Below are 12,729 nucleotides of genomic sequence, written 5' to 3' on the forward strand. Positions count from 1 at the left end.
GGGGTCGACATTCAGATTCAGTGAGTGGGATACTTTTCTGTATGATTCTTTACATTTTCATGGCAGAATCATTTTCAGACCTTTCGGAAATATTTGTCCTAAAGGTGTGAAAGCCATCTTTGTATGTTCTATATTTTTCCTCACTTACCTTTAATGGCCTTTTAAAGTGATAGTAATATTTATATTAATAAAACACCTCCAAACTTCCAAACCCACGCTGAGCAGTTGCGAGTTGAGGTGGTGTTGGCGTGGGAGCACATCCGTTGTCCATCGCTGGCGATTACGGCCGTCTCAGCTCAGTCACTCCTCAGCACAGTCAGAGCGAACTACAGACTCTGCTTACATTCGTTCTACGGAGAAAACTCAGCTGTCCATCTGCACCTCTCCGTCCCACGATGATGTGGAGATAAACACTGGGGACAAACTCCCTGTGAATTACACGCTGTACTTTCCTGCGTGAGTGCAAAGTGACGTTTCTATTTGCTTTAGGAATGGGGACTGACTGGAATGAGATGAAATAAGAAATGAAAAGATTTAAAACTATCCTGCTTTCTTATTTGAAATCAAGTTTTACAAGTGTTTTAGTTTTTGCTCATGCTTCATTCACATTATAAAGTAGATGGTGAAATATAATATGGTGTCGGGTCCTTCTTAAAAAAAAAAAAACAGCATATTGCAGCTCTGGGTGGCACTTTTGCTGTAAAATATGAAATATGTGCAGAAAAAAAAAAATCTGTTTCTTTTAGATTTATTAGCAATTGAGACACACACAGTCATATGCAGCTGTTGACCAGAGCACAGAGGAGGTTTCTTTTACAAAAACAAAAAAACCAAAAACATGGCTCTGTGTTTTGTTTGCCTCAGGCTTAGTAATTTAACTTTTACTCATCGCTTTAAACACCTTCATAAACGTTGAGCCTGCTGAACAGATTCAACACTTTGAAATACCTGGGGTCTTTTCATGTTACTGCAATTCACACTTAAACCAGACAATTTTAGTGTGACGGCACATGAAACACTGCGTTTTGGCCTCGGCTGTGTGGGTGTTTAACAGCTGAATCGTTTATAAATCACAAGATTTCGGTTAACATGTGAAGAAGAGAATGTGGAAGAAAAACAAGCCCACTGGCAAAAACCACAAGGCCTTGAGCTCGTCACTTTGCCAGTAAAGACACCAGATTTACCAAAATGTTGAATAAATTCTGACTCTCACATCCTCCTCTCCTCTTCTCGACATCCTCCCACTCCCTCACCCCACGTCTGTTGGTGTTAAACAGCCCTCGGATTTCCTCTCACTGCGCCTTCAAAAGCATGTTTTGGTGTGGGTGGTCGAGACACATCTCTGTCTCTTTGTGCCTGTTGCAAATATTTTCTCCAATCAAAGAGTCAAACTTCAGAGCTCACTCCTAATCTCTGGAAGTCCATCACTAAGACTCACATGAAAGCACAGGAAGGAGCAGACAGGTGAAGAGAGACAGAGAGTGAGCCTCTCTGCCACTTTGCAAAGAGTTTTTGATTAAGTTTCTGTGATTCTTAAATGAGGGTTTCACCATGTACCGTCTCAGCTCTTTGTGCAGTGATGGTTAACAGACCCTACAGGTCAAAGGTCAGAGGTTTTCTGACCTTTTCAGATCTGAGACAATTGTGATTCTTCAGAAATAAATAGTGGTGTTTTAGTTATTTACAGATTGTATTGCCAATTTAATTTGTCATTCAGTTTGTCGCATCAATTTGAAATGAGGAGTAATCATCTACTTCTTGGAACTACAGATCCCATAATGGTTTTGGGGGGTAAACAGGAAGTTAAGGTTTTCCACGTAGCGTGAGGGCTCCAACCCTTTTATGAAAATATCCTTTCAACAAGTACATGTTAACATTTTCCACACATCGAAACGTCGTTTAAAGTTGGCCGAATTATCCATCAGTGGTTGCTGTTTCAAAGGCGCCATGGGGGCACAGAAAAATGTCTCCGGGTGTCTGTGAAACTGAAGATATGTTGTAAAATGCGACAATCGTCGGGCGAGCTCCGCGACAACCAGGCGCGTCGTTACCCCGCTTTAATGGCGTGAAAGCACAGAGGATGTCCCCGGAAAGTGTGAGTAACATGGAGGCTAAAAATGGTCGCCTTACATCTGTGTGTTCATGTCTGACTGAGCTGTGACTGGGAGAAAAAGGTTGCATTTAGCCTCAGGGACTGTGAAAGTAGCCTCACCTTTTTCTTGGATCAAACTTTTTTGCTGACACTGTATGATGGTTGGATCAGCGGCAGGAAGGGGGGAAATTGTGGCCATAAATGTATGGAGGCGGTCAACAACGCTACATTGATGTGACGTGGTGTGTTTGGCCAAAGTGAGCCAGGAAACATCCCCCACACCGCCATCAGGGGCCCTGAATGCTGATGGATCCATGGATCTCCCGCCTGAGCCGTCACTCCACAGATCTGTAGCCCTTCTGTCAGCTCCAACCAGCCTGCCCGTTGTCCTCTGAGCTCTTTCACCAACAAGGTGTTGCTGTCCACAGAGACGCTGCTTACCGGATAATCTCGTATCATTATCGTCATCATTACACAGACAGATCGGGTGGTTTCCCCCCGTGCTGATGTTTGATGTGAGCTCAGATGTGTCTGCATGCTCTTCGGGGCCTTGCACTGCTGCAGTTTGGTTGTCTGGATGGATTACTGTATGATAAGCAGGCGTAGAGGTGTTCCCAGCAGTGCAAATGAAGTGGGCCTCAACGGTTATGAAGTGTGTGGATGCTTTGCAGGAACGTGGCGCTTGGCATCAACCCTAAATTCAAACCTTGCAAGCCTGTCAACCTCTAACTTAGGCCATTATTTTATCCTTCATTTGATGTTTGGCTTTCAGTTTTCAGACAGTTGGTGCTGCCTTTGAGCTTGACGCCTGAGAGAGAGGAAGCGGGGGCCATTAATGGAGGAACAGGAAGCAACAACCCGCCTACAACAATATGGGGGATCACATTATATATCATTTGTGTTTCTTCCTTCGCCATCAATCTTCCCACAGAAAGTCAAATAGAACTGGAAGTAGTCATTACAGGCTTCCCAGGGTAATGCTCGACTGACTGCTCAGGTCTATTCTCGCTCAGTCAGTGCAAAGTGGGTGCACTGCGGTGCATTTAGTAGACAGTGGGCGACAAACATTCATATAGGATGTAGCTCTTGTGGTCGTCTTCAACCCCAATGAGACGTGGGTGGAGAGCCACTTTTTGCAGCCAAACACGGTTTCCCAAAAGGAGGGGAAGAAACAAGCCTGGACCGGACTCTGGCTTCATGCTGGCCCAGATGTGAATTCCTCAGGGATATGGTTTGGGGCTCTTCCCATCCTGACTGCTGACTCGCTCTGATATTTTTTTGCGAAGCGGGAACAGTCGCTGTAGAAAGATGCAGGAAACAGGATGGGAGTCTGCAGATTTTTGAAGGTGCCCTGACACCTGAGCATGCGGCTTCTTACTCAGCTGAATGTTGGTTTGGTTACAGACTCTGTGCCATGAAAGGGCAGGCTCTTTGTGTGTCAACCTTTGCTAGCAGCCATTTATCTTTCTGTCTCCACACTGTTAACATAAAGAAATGCAAACACTTCCCTTACAAGCAACAAGCTGTACTACTGTGAAGTATTCATAAAAAAATCACCCACTTTCTCTCTGGTGTCTGAAAATCATTAAACATTTTGACAGTGTGAATTACTGAACCTACAGGGTGTGCACTTTGGCTTTGTTTAAATTTAGAAAATTAGGAGCTGCTCTTTTTAAGTTTTTTTTTTTTTTTTAAACAAGCCTGGCCTCTTTCTCAGAAATTCTTGACAGGCTGTCATTTCCCCCTGAGAAAATGAATGCGTTTGAGAAATGTGGCAGTAGAAGCTGTATCATTTTTTTTCTCTTGAAGTGACGCATGGTGTGCACTGAAATAACAGGATAAAGCAACAGTTTTAGAAGCCTGAATATTACATAGATACCATCTCTTCCTGTGTTAATTGTATTCAGTAAAGAGCTATTGTAGCTCTGGGAACACTTTATAGCGCCCTTTTGTTAGCATTTGACATGGATGCAATAATTGTAACGTTGTAATTATTCATTTGGTGTCGCTGTATGGTCCCAAATGATCTCTGAATAAGTGCACTGAAAGTGAAACAAAGCTAAGAATGAGATGACTTTTACTAACTTGATGAAACAGCTGCTGGAGAGCGACGCGGGAACACGTCGCTCAAACTCTCAGATCTCTGCACTGGTTTCCCATGTGACGGATCTGCTGGTGCTTCGTGAACCATCCAGACCCCTCATGTCATCTGGGACACGTTTGTTTACAATCACCAGCGAAGCAGAGTTTGGTTTCCTTTCCAATTCTCAGTTCTTTTAAATCACAGTGTCAAGGCCAAAACCTCTGTGCACCGTCTGTTTAAACAATTTTTTATCTTTTAAATCCCACTCACAAATCTTTATCATTTCACCTTATGTTTCTCTTTCTTATTGCCCCGAGTAAAACTCTTCCTTCTGAATATAAAACTGCCTTATTTCATTTTTCAGAAGCGTTAAACGACAGAAACGAAGCGCCCGCTGAAACCCTTTCGACACGGTCATGAAGAAACAACAACAGAAACTTCTTTGTCTTAGATTACATTTTTTCCTCAGTGTCTTTCGCCGTAAATGATTCTCTGCACTGTAGAGCAGGCTTTGCTGTTATTTATGAGGCTCCAGCCGACCCCGCTCCTTCATCGTCTACACACTCGCCACCTCAGCAGCAGGTTGAGAGACTTTTATTCCAAACACCTGGTTCATCGGGGGGAGCAGCAGAGGGTTCAGACACAGGGTGCGCAGCAAAGGTTTAACTCCAGCAGCACTGCAAAGCTGAGTTAGTGGAGTGTTTGTGTACATTTATGTCCTGGTAGTCGGCGCTAATGTAACATTTTATCTGCTTAAATCCCTCGCTCAGCATGTTTGTATTCACAGAGCGAAAAATTTGGAAGACTTTTTCTTCAACTTTGACGAGGTTTCCGCCATGTTTATGCTGCAGTGTGGATTAAAAGTGGCATAATAATGTGTGGTTTAGAGTTCAGGGCCTGAAGCTGTGTTTATTGTTCCCACTACACACTTGCCTGTATCATCTCTCTAACTCGCAGACGCACGCACACACAGTCAAACAGCTCAAATAGCTTCCAGTGAATACTTTGTGAACTTGTAATAGTTTATTTTCTCCTCTCGTACGTCCTGGGGTGAACTCAGTAGTCAAGCCTTTTCCAAGATTACACTTCTGCCTGTCTGAGCCTCCACGGTAAGCGTTACCCCCCCCACCGTCCTGTACTGCCCAACCAAACTGATGCTATTTCTGGACGCTGAAAATGAAGTGATGATGAGTCAACCTGAACTGGAAATCCTGCAAACACTGTTTTACGCTTACCTCTGACCAGTAAGAACAGAGCTCTGAATTACATGAATTAATCTGTATTAAATGACAGATTTTGGTGTCTAATTAACTTTACTGAACTGGATTAGGAATCCATACAGAGGAAGGTTTAGTGTTTGATCCAATTTTTTTTTTTTTTTTTTTTTTTTTTTTTTTTTGAGAGAGCTGGAGCACATTTTATTCTGTCCACTTAATTTCCTGTCAATACTCCTAACATTACAGCTAATGCACCAGCTCTTCAGTTTGGATCCAGCAGACATTTGACCTAAAAGTGATGGCAGGAGATTCTGTGCTGTGAGAAGGGGTGAATTGTCTGGGGGGTTGGTTTGTGTGTGTCTGCAGGGCGGGGGGGGGGAGCTACAGCTGCAGCCCTGGAATTTCATTCTCTCAGAGGAGATGTTTATTATGTTTCACCTAATGGAGCAAAAAATGAGATATCCTTGGAGCGAGTGTGGATGGTGTGAAGAAGAAAACTTTATGAAGACATTTCATCAAACTTCAGAAATTTTCTGCACCAGTCCAGAGGAAAAAGTCAGCAATTAAACACTTGAACAACTACATAGATTATAGATAATATTTCAAAAATCACCAGCTGTAACTGCAACATCCAGAGGACACAGTAGCATGTGGTGCAGCTTTTAAACCTCTGAGCAAAGCATTTTGGCTGCTTCCCAGAGTGCAGGTCACTCATTTCATCAGTGATAAGCATCGCAGTATGCTGTGGTTGCACAAACTCTGGGATCTTGAGCAGGAAGCTGGTGTATGAAGTCGTGCCTCCCTTTTTTCCATCAAGCATGCAGCCTCAATGTAAATACCCCGACACTACACTGGGTGATTAGCAGTGAGGCAGATGGTTTCCACTCCGAGGGAGTCCTGTTTTTGCATTCCCCTGCCATGGGAGAGCTGAAGAATGCACACTTAACACGGCATTGCACGTGAAGTCCACTCATGAGCGCATGTATGCGCTCACATTGGTGCAAGCGGGGTTCACTCACTCCTCTTCATGAACTCTGGTCCAGATATTGTGCGTGCACTCTTTTAAACAGTAAAGGCTGTGAGAGCAATGCAGTACCAGTCAAAAGTTTGGACACATTTTCCTATTAATTTGAGTGGGTACAATCTTTATTCTGGGCTCTCTGCGCCACAGGAAAGGCTCACATTTTAAATGACAGGAATACATTTTCAGCTGCACCTTCAGCGATACGGTGCAATAAGGCGGCGCTTTTATACGGGCTCCCGGAACATGTCGGGTCCTGCTTCAGCTCCACACTGGGAGGAATAAATCATTAAGCATTTTAGATCTTCACTCCATAAGATGCATGAAGACAAGATGCTGACTGATGAAAAACTTTAAGAGTCCCTTTTACTCTGTCATGCAGTCATACACGTTTCCTGCTGCTCTTTTATTTCCACTCAAAGAAAAGAAGTTCAGACGTAACTGCGGGCTAGAGAGATGAGAGGACATCTGCTTCCTTCTAAAAGCCCTGGGGTCTGCAAAACAGAACTTGTGACAAACTTGTTCTGGCACAATTACAAGCCCTTCATCCACTTTTTGACACCGTTTTTGCTCCACCAACTGTGCGATGGTGTCAGAGTGCTCGTTTTCGCAAAACAAAAAGCACCTCAGCTTGTTATCACAAGTGTCTGTGTGTGTTGACTATAACTGCGGGGGTTTATTCCGGTAAAGAGGTAAATGACCAGCAGGCCACAGTAGTGACCGCAGTCCACAGATGGATGCCTCTAACTCAAAGCTGTTGATTTAGTCCAACATGAGTCAACAGTTCCCAGCAGAGGAGGACGACAGGATGTAGGGACGGAGGAAAGGAAGTTCAGTGGTGCTGAAGGATTACATGGGGCTTAAGCTTCTGGGGTGGGAGCAAAGAAAACGGATACCTGAGGCAGAAAAAAAGTGAGTGGTTTGTAGCGATTGATGTGGGTGTGGGCTGCTGTAATTATTGTGTTGTTGGTGGTTTGGTGTTGGTGTTTGTGTGCATGCGAGATTGTGGGGTGCAGAACACAGAACACTCCATTATATTTCTGTCCAACCTGTGGGGTATCAAATGAGCAGCTCGCAGGCCTTTGAGCTTGCTCTGAAAACATTTTTTAAATATAATTAATTTAGTATAACCCACTAATATAACAAAAATCTGGTACAAAGCTTAAATTAACCCTATTTATTATATTCAGAAGATGAAAAGGTTTTTATGACTTCTTATTATACGTTCATCGTTTCTAACTTAAAATGATGAAATAGCTTTTGTCAGTCATCCACTTAAAGGAGCTGTTTGTAAGCTCATAGCCACCATTAGTGTTAACAGGAGCGCCTCGGGTTCGGGATCAAACTTCATGCCGTTCCTCTCCATGAGCTATTTCCCGTTAACTCTGTCTTATCTTTTCTTCCTCTAAAGTTAGCATGCTAATCAGCTTGCTGTTGCCTGTCTCATCACTTTCAGCCTCCAATCTGCCCTGAAGATGCAGCACTTCATACAGGGTCTACTTTACCTTTGTGTCTTGTAACTACAGTCTTCTTTTCTTCTTTTTTTTTTTTACTTTAAAAGCTCTAACAGCTTCACCAGATGATGCTTTGTGTCCCCAATAAATTCCACAGAAAGGCTTCGATGGAAGTATGGAAGGATTTCAGGGAAAGGAAGGAAGATAAGGTTAAATGATGGAGAGGAGGATTATGCTGCAGAAAGTGGAGTTTTAAAATGTTTTTGCCGTGATTCTGGGAAATATAAAATATAGTAATTTGTGTGAGATTATGCTGAATACTGCCGCAAACAAGCTGCCGGCTTGTCAGGACCGGCATGAAGCCTGCAAACTGCAAATTTGATACGTTTGATAAGTATTTTTGTGGAGTATTTCTTTATATAAAAACAACAATGTACTTCCTTAAACACATGGTCTCTCGCTCCCTGCCTTTCTCTCTCCTCTCTCCCGGCCTGTTGGGTCCTGTCCTCAGTATGCACGTCAAAGTAAACCTGCACTCTTCGGGCTTCTAGCCTCGCTTAGCTCTGCAGTCCCCATCAGTCAGCTGTGTGTGCAACCGTGTTATTATCTCAATTGCACTCTTCTAGCACACTCCTTCAGGCTCCACCTTAATGAGAGGGAGAAAAAAAAAAAGACAGCATCTAATAGCTCTGGCCTGCATCACTCAGACACAAATTCATGCCCATATTTGCCTTTAAGTGCAGCTTTTCTACCCTTCTTTACTCTGCTAAAGCTCGTCTGCACTGTACAGCCTGATTTATTTGTGTGTGTGTGTGTGTGTTTGATATTTATATTCATATTAGCCCAGCCAATGTTAGACCCATAACTGTGGGAACCGCATGAATGAAAACAGCTTGTTTGTTGACATCTTATTGATGCCACTTTTGGTCATTATGTGCTGCTGTCTGAGAGCATTGTGCAACAGAGTCTGTACAAGTGCCTGTGGTTTACAGCGAAACGCTGGCCTGCCCCAAATTTCTGCTTGATGTTTCATTTCAACTCATTCTCAGCGGTCATGAATACAAGGGGGGGGCTTGTATTTTTAGTTCTCGTCTGTGGGATAGTTCAAGTACAAATTTAAAAATGCCTATCGTGTGTTTGTGTGTGCAAAGTGCATACAGCAATAGGAGTGGCTGTTTTTATAAAGGGGATGACTGTGAGGCTGGGTGTCCTTTGGGAAATTTGTTGCTCCAGGATGTATATTGTGGAAGCTCAGGCTTTAGAGAAAGAGGTTGTGTGGATTTATTTGCCACATGATTGGCAGGACAATTCCCAGAAGGACTGTTGGCCGGAGGGAGGGACTGGGAGTGTTAGAAATACAGTCTGTTTTCACAGTGGCACATTTCAAATCTCACTGCAATCGTTTTACCCTCTGTGATGAGCTGATTGATCCCCTCGTGTACATAGAAAAAGTCCCTTTCTCTCTAAAAGAAAAGAAGGATCAGGCATTAGAAGTCTGTTTGTGCAATTTGTTCTGCATCGTCATGAGACCATTACAGCTTCACGCCCCTTTGCCAGAGTCAATTAAGGCATGCTTACATGCTATCAGAGCCCCGGGGAAAAATCTGTCAGACACGTGACTCCTTTTTCTTCTTCTTCTTAATGAGAGAAGTGCAGCTCTTCCAATGACACCCATCAAATGCAAAATCCTTGTGACTACCACCAATTTTACATCCAAAAAAATATGGATATATTAAGGAGTAGTGGCAGGAAGTTGATGCTGTGAAATATTTCATTCACTGTGACACAGTGTGATCCCAAATCAACTCAAATCAACTCAAATCAAAACAAAATGTGTATATATACAGCATAGCATAGAGCAAACATAGGAGTGCAGTATATATAAATGTAAACTCAATGAATCATCCCCTGAACGTTGCATCGTCCAGAGAATTCAAAGAACAGTATCAGCATGTTGTTTATGTTTTTCTGAGGAGACAAAGTTGTGTCCGTGTCAGGCCAATGACACAGTCCCTGTGTGATCTGATCTCATAACATTCTCCTGATCTGAACGTATCAAGAGTCTGAACTCTGGTCCATTTTTATTCTTGTCCCTGTTTTTGTTGTCTGGTCTGTTGTCACAATGTTGGATTTCTCACTGGCTTTTTTTTTTTTTAATAACCGTCCATCTGTCAAAGTAGCTGTTTTGAAATGCTCGGGATCAACAAGGCGGCCTTGCAGGGGGCCAGTTGAAGGATGGTGGCGGGGGCAAAAGCAGCCGAATATTCTGAATGTGGCGGCGAAAAATCCGACACTGTCTTTTTGACGATCCACAGCTGCTCTCTTGTCTCCTCTTCGTCTCTCCATCTATCTATGTCTGTGTGTGTGCAGGACATGCAGACAAGCAAACTGGCTCCAGCCTGCTCTGGGTCTGCCTTTATCACACCATAATCACTACTCTTGCTGTTTTTAGTGTCAGCCTCAAATTTGATACTGTGTAAGTGTTAGTGGCCGCGGTTATGGCACATAATATTCTCTGCTGTTCTGTAGCAACAGCTGTAATCTTCGAAACGCGCTGGCTGCAATTTTCCTGCCTCTGCAGCTCAACTTTTCATTTTAATAACGTCCAATAGAGCTACTGAAAAAGCATGATGTGTCATATTAAATGTCAAAAAATACAGTTTTGCAAAGGAAGCTCTGATTGCTTCTCGTTGAAGTATTTTTTTCTATCATTACCACGAGTAACAAGCCCCGAATGGGAGGGTCCTCGTCAGTTCAGACATTTATGAAAAACTCAAAGATACAATTTAGTTGACAATGTCTTTTTGGTATAATTGTTCTTTGTTAGAAAGAGTGTAAAAAAATGTGGGTTTTTATCTTTAAATCAAACCATGGTGAATAAAATTTGAAAAGTTCCTTTGTTTTTCCTCTCCCTCTCAAAATACAGTAGAAACTAGTGTTTTAGTGAGGCAATCCCAACAATCAGCTCTCAGTAAATTTCATGAAGAGAGCCATAAACACAGTCCGACATTGTTCTTGCTTATTTTGGGGTATATACTTAAAATCTTTTACAGTTGCCTGTAAAAGAAAGCCCATCATTATGACTCATGTGTAAGCAAATGGGGAATTTTTCTGTGTTGCTAGGAGAGGAGCAAAAAGTGGACAAAAGTGGAAATAATTATTCATTATCTCGGCCTGCAGCTGACCGTTTTTTTTTTTTTTTCCTCTGCGCTCCAAGCAGGCTGACAGTGAATTAATCTGACTGGCTGTTAATAAACCTGTTGTTTGGGTTCGAATCCAAGCTCACACGGGAATCTGCTGAAAGGCTTTACCCCTGAATCCTTTTCATCCACCACCGTCTGCATCGCGTCAAGTCTGAGAGTCTACAGCCAAGTAGACTTGATGTACAGAAAAGAAATAACAAATCTACCCTTCTCTCTTAACATCCTTAGTTGTTTGGGTTTTTGCTCCTTTTAAATGATTTCATGTTATTGTTATCTGTCGATTTTATATCTCGGGTCACAAAATATCACAGAGCACACTGAATGAATGACACGTTTTAAAGGTGCTTAGTCATAAAGCAAACTATCTGATAAATATACAGTTACTTCTTTAAACATATATATATTTCTTTTTTTTTTCCCCTTTTTGAACCAATATGGGTGTAAGAATAAAGAATGTCTGCCCCAAACTTCCTCCTCGGGGATAAATTGGACGCGAAAAAAAATTTAACTCAGTAGTTGTTGAGATGTTTTAATCTAAACCGAATTGATGGAGAGACTCTGCTTCATTCAATGAAAGACTTTTACATCCCTATATAACTTCAGCTTCACAAGCAAATACTGGCAAAGATCCAAGGCTGCGGCCTATCAGCACTGCTACTTCCTCTTACGAGGAAGGAATGTTTTCACAGTTTGAAATAAATGAAACCTCATTAACTTCGTTTAAGTTAATTCCATCAAACTTTACACCATCAGATCATAAATATGATAAGACGAGTAGGAGGGATGCGAGAGCCTCAACTAATGTTCTTGGCTCCTCGTGGCTTTTGGCAGCCGACTGTCACTAAATGAGGAGAGAGAGAGTTGAAGAGCTGGAGAGGATTTCTGGCGAGAGGTAAACTATGTAACTGAGTAGGCAGGGAGGACCACGTCGAGTGGCCAAGGTGTTGAGATGTTTATGTAATCTCACCCCTCAACTTCTCTTCAACTCTTGCAAGCCCTCGGTTCCTCCTCCACTCGTTTAATCTCCGTCAGCTCTTGTGTGTTAAGTGACAGAGAGAAGGCCAGGGGCGGGGGTGAACACTAGGGCCTTATTTTAGCCCCGCTGGCGGTGGAACCACTGCGTCTGCACAACCCTGGACTATTTCCTGTCGCTGCCTTCCCGCCTAACCAGACCTCTCCCTCAATCTCCTTTTCATTCAGGACTACATGGGTGTGCCAGGAGTGAGGTATCACATCCTTTTCTTGGCATCTTTCCAAAAGCTTGAATATTAGACAATTTAATCTGCTGCAAGACATTTAAAAAAATCAAGTTCAATATGTCCTGCCAAAAAAACTGTAGTCTGAAAAAACACTTTCAACAGTTTAGGGTCAAAAGTTTGAAGTATTTACAAGGAAAACTATAAAAGAGTGGATTATCCAGAAGCTGGTGCGTCACCATGGTATTTAAAATGTGAAATCCTGTAGCTGAACCAATTCATTCCGATAAAAATGCCACAATATTGACCAACAGCAAGCTGTTGTGACAGTGTTGACTCTCAAGACGACTGAGAGTCAAAAACAGAGAACGGTGGTGCAGCTTGTTTATTTACTGTGTGGGATGTTAAAGTTGCCTCACAAAAGGGGAAATGGTTTGCAGACAGTCATTACGCAGGAGTCAAC

This window comes from Echeneis naucrates, chromosome 6 (assembly GCF_900963305.1).
Source record: "Echeneis naucrates chromosome 6, fEcheNa1.1, whole genome shotgun sequence".
NCBI classification, from domain to species: Eukaryota; Metazoa; Chordata; class Actinopteri; order Carangiformes; family Echeneidae; genus Echeneis; species Echeneis naucrates.